Source organism: Chrysochloris asiatica, unplaced genomic scaffold, assembly GCF_000296735.1.
Source record: "Chrysochloris asiatica unplaced genomic scaffold, ChrAsi1.0 scaffold00163, whole genome shotgun sequence".
Taxonomy (NCBI): Eukaryota; Metazoa; Chordata; class Mammalia; order Afrosoricida; family Chrysochloridae; genus Chrysochloris; species Chrysochloris asiatica.
In genome coordinates this window covers 6994622-6999369 of record NW_006408681.1, presented here as the reverse complement: position 1 = coordinate 6999369, position 4748 = coordinate 6994622, and the positions used below count along the sequence as shown (strand labels likewise).

The 4748-nt window shown below is 38.9% G+C and overlaps 1 pseudogene; it reads right to left on the bottom strand.

Moving 5' to 3' along the window:
- Positions 1–2573: 2573 nt before the first annotated feature.
- On the bottom strand, positions 2574–3610 carry LOC102821084 (annotated as a pseudogene).
- Positions 3611–4748: the final 1138 nt, after the last annotated feature.

Genomic DNA, 4748 nt, shown 5'->3' with positions numbered 1-4748 from the left:
AGTGCATTTATAATGCATGAGCTGGAAAATAAGGCCTTGGTGAAACAATGTCAGAGATTATGTGATAGAGTATTCAAATCCAATGATTTATTCATTGTAAAAAACCTTTTTTTTTTTTTTTTAACAACATAAATGATGATTATACACATGGACCTTACCAGATAAACACAGGTATCAAATTGACTCTGGAAACCCTCAATTTCATAAGGCAGAAAAAGGTAGTGTCCTACTGTGGAATAGACCATTAATTGTTCATATGCAAATTAAAGAAGAAACTGAAAAAAATGAAAACAACCCATGAAAGCTAAAGTATGAGCTTGCATATATTGCATCTGAATTTAGAGACCGTGTCAAGAATAGATTTGCCACATTGAACACTACTAACCATAATCGCAAGCCTGAGGAGAAGTGAAATGATATCAAGCACATCATGCATGAAGAAAATAAGAGATCGTTAAAAAGACAGAAAAGACCAAAATGGTTGTCAGAAGAGACTCTGAAACTTATTCTTGTATGTTGAGTAGTTAACACAAATGAATGAAATGATGACATAAAATTGCTGAATGGAGATTTCAAAGGGTGGCTAAAGAAGGTAAAGTAAAGCAATTTGATGACACTTAACAACAACAGTCTTGGTGACACAGGAGATAAGAGTTCATATATTTCTACTACTAACCAAATGATTTGAGACAGCCACTCAAGAAGAGATAGACCTGGTAGTCTAAGTCCATAAAGATTATACTCTTGGAAACTCTATGGTGTAGCACTACTCTGCCCCATAGGGTTCCTTTGAGTCATAATCAATAGATTGAGTGACACACAACAACAGTGTTTTGTTGTTGTTAGGTGCCATTGAGTCAGTACCTACTCATAGCGATCCTATGCACAACAGAACGAAGCACTGCCTAGTCCTGATCTAACCTCACAATTGTTGCCATGCTTGAGCCCTTCGATGTTGCCACTTTGCCAATCCAACATTAAAGTAGTTATAAATTCATTTTTTAACTCTACAGTTATAAAATGTTGCTTTACAGTGGGCTTTACCATGGTGACATTGTCCGCTCTTATGCCTCATTGGCATGTTTAATTCCATAATTGTTCCTATTGTATCAGTCCATCTCATTGAAGGTACCTCATTTTCATTGAATTGTTACATCAGCAAGCATGATGCCCTTTTCTAGCAATTGTTCATTTTTTATAATGCATCCAAAGTATAAGAGTCAAAATCTGGCCGTCTTCACTTCTAAAGCATATGCTGGTAGTAAATCTTCTAAAACTGAATTGTTTGTTCTTCTGGCAGTTATTTGCCAACACCACAGTTCAAATGTGTAGGTTGTATTCTGTTTTCTTTTTTGACTGGCCTGTTTTGTATGCATATGAGATGGTTAGATTCAGTGGCTCCCATGGGCTGAAGCATAGCAACAATTGTGTGGCTAAAAAAGGATGGGGCAGTGTTTTGTTCTGTTGGACACAGGGTCCCAATGAGTAGGAATGGTCTAATGGCATCTAAAAACAAAAACAAATTCACATGCATATGAAGTGATTAAAAATACCATGGCTTGGACCATGTGCACATTATTCATCAATGCTAACTATAATATAGTATTAAAATCAGGAATTTGATATTGGTACAATCAACAGAGAATATTTAAATTTCACCAGTTTTACATGCTTAAATAGGTGTATATGTGCACGCACATATTTGTGAGCCTATACATCACTTGTTGTTGTTGTTAAGTGCCATTGAGTTGGTTCTAACCCATAGTAAAATTGTATAGGGCTTCTGAGGAGCAGCTGGTGAACTTGAACAGGCAACCTTATGATTCAAATCAACTTTGCAGTCCAGCACATTAACCCACAGCACCACACCAGGACTCTACAAACAACTTAGATTTATTTATGTAATTTTATCACAAGTGTAGGGTTTTTTTTTTTTCTTTTCCAAATTGAATAATTTATTGCTGGTCAGAGAATTGCCTTGTTTTACACTTTAGTAGAATTTACATTTCCTCCCACAAACAGCCAATATTAATATTAAAGGAGTCTAATATTGACCTATTCAATAAGGCAATCATGTTGCTAGCAAACTTTTTTTAAGATCTTATATAAACTCAAGGTTTATAAAAAGCCAACATGATTGAAAATGGAATTCTCCCTTCTAAAGCCTTAAGTATTCAAAGCTGGAAACAGTTATTTTAGATATAAGCAAATGAATAAAACAAAAAAACCTATGCAGCAAATCCTGTTGAAATTCTTAAAAAACAAAACAAAACAAACAAAAAACCCCCATAAATTGAGCTTAATCTTTACAAAAGTTATTTTAGCTCAAAAGCTATAAAAATCAAAATAATCTTAAATCTACAAAGAAGAGAGAGGGCCTTTGACTTCATGCCACCATTTCTTTAGAACCTCACATCTTTTTCATTAAATTTGGCGACAAATCAAATTTTTGTGTGCCCCTCTTTTTTAGGTACTACCTCTTGCAGAAGAGGCCTAGTATAAACATGAAATAACTGCCTAAGCACGTAGGAAAGTGTTCCATGATAGTGTGCAAAGAAGGTAAGAGTTCTGGATTAATCTCTGAAACTCGATCTGGACCTTGATCTTGACTTTGAGCGAGATCTAGAATGGGATCTTGATGTAGCTCTTTTTGGTGGAGGGGACACAGAATGAGCCTTTGAGGGTGGACCAGGTAGGGGTGAATTGGAACGAGATTGGCTCCTTGATCTGGACTTGGACTTTATATCACCTTTTCCATTTTCCTTTGGAGAACGAGATAGGGAACGACAACGAGATCTGCTTCGAGACTTCTCGTACTTATCCTTAGATCGACTTTGAGAGATGGACTGGGAACCACGGTCAGATTTAGGCTTAGATTTGATCTTGGATCTGGACTTCCAGCTATTTGATCTAGATGGTAATCGACCCACCTTTGCTCAGTGACCTGGATCGGGAACGACTTTTTGAGACACTTCGCGATCTACTGTGGCGACTCTTACTTCCAGACCTTCTCCTAGACCGTGACCTTGGATCTGCTTGCAGAGTAAGACCGCCGACGGCTCGTTCGTGGTTTATCCTTAATGAGTCTAATGTTTCTGCCATTTATTTCTATACCATCCAGTTCATCCAAAGCACGTTTCTTGTCAGAGTAGGAGCCAAACTCAATCACGCCTTCATTTGTGCGTTCTTTGTGATTATCCGTATATAGGTCACTTCACCTGCTTGTCTGCTGAAATCCTTTAAATCTTGCCAACTGCAATGACTTAGAGAGATTTTCTACAATAAACCTGCACTCTGTACGAACAGGTGATCCATATTTGACTCTGCCGGAGGTTCTCTGACTGCTCTATCCACCTCCACCACTGCGGCTTTCGTAGCTGGAGCCATCTCCGTCGCTGGGCGAGCCCTGGGCGTGCTCTATGATCATACGGTCGCCGCAGTGGCCCTTGTGGTTCAGCTTGTAGTCGGCGTCGCGGGAGTCCTCGAACTCCACGTAGCCATACCCATTTTTGAGATCTACCTCGAGGAGGTGGCCATAGCCACTGAAAAAGCTCTGGATGTTCTTTTCCCGGACGTTGTAGTTAAGGCGTCCTATGTAGACACGTGGCATGGCTGTGGCCTTAAGGCTGGCTCTCCAACGGGGGACCACAAGGCAGGAGTTGCGGAGTGGGTGGGGAGAGCGCCTGAACACACGCCTCACACCACAGCGGTGGCCGAGTTCTGCCACACAATCATGTAGATTATTTTTATCACAATTTAAAAAGTGTACAATCATCACAATTCTTTATGGTATTGTTATAGCCATACCCAACCTCTCGGTTCACCCTTAATCCCTGGTAACCACTAATCTGGTTTTTGTTTTTGTTTAGTGCCTTCAAATTGGTTTGCCTCATAGTAACCCTATGTGCAACAGAATGAAACAACTGCGGGTCCTTGAAAACCCTATCCTGAGTTGCAATGAGTTGGAACCAACTTGATATTTAACAACAATAAAAATTTCACTCAGCATAATACCCTCCAGATTCATCCTTGTTATGAGGTGTTTTGCAGATGCATCGTTATTCTTTACCATTTGATAGTATTTCACTGTGTGTCTGTACCAAAGTTTGTTTATCCATTCTTCCATTGACTGGCACTTAGGCTGTCTCCATCTTTTTTGCTATTGTGAATAGTGTTGTGATGAACATCGGTGTGTATATTTACTCGTATTATAGCTCTTATTTCTTTTGACTGTATACTAAGCACAGGTGTTGCTAGAAAATATGGTATTTCTATTTTCAACTTTCTGAAGAAGCACTATACTGTTTTCCACAGTGGTTAAACTATTTTACAGTTTGTATTATTGTATGTTGGTTGTTATATGGCTGTAGAGTCAGTTTCGACTCATAGCGACCCTGTACAGGGTTTCGAGGCAGTAAACCTTTATGGGAGCAGAAAGCCTCATCTTTCTCCTGTAGAACAGCTGGTAGTTTCAAACTACTGACTTTGCGGTTACACCCCAATTCGTAACCACTATGTTATCAGAGTTCCAAATGAAAGAAATGAGGACGTCCAAGAGCTGAACAGAAAATTTCAAAGGTCAGCTCGAGAAGACAAAGTAAAAAATTATAACAAAATGTGCAAAGATCTGGATTTAGAAAACCAAAAGGGAAGAACACCCTCAGTATTTCTCAAGCTGAGGGAAATTAAGAAAAAATTCAAGCCTTGACTTTCATAACTGAAGGATTCTCTGGACAAATCATTGAGTG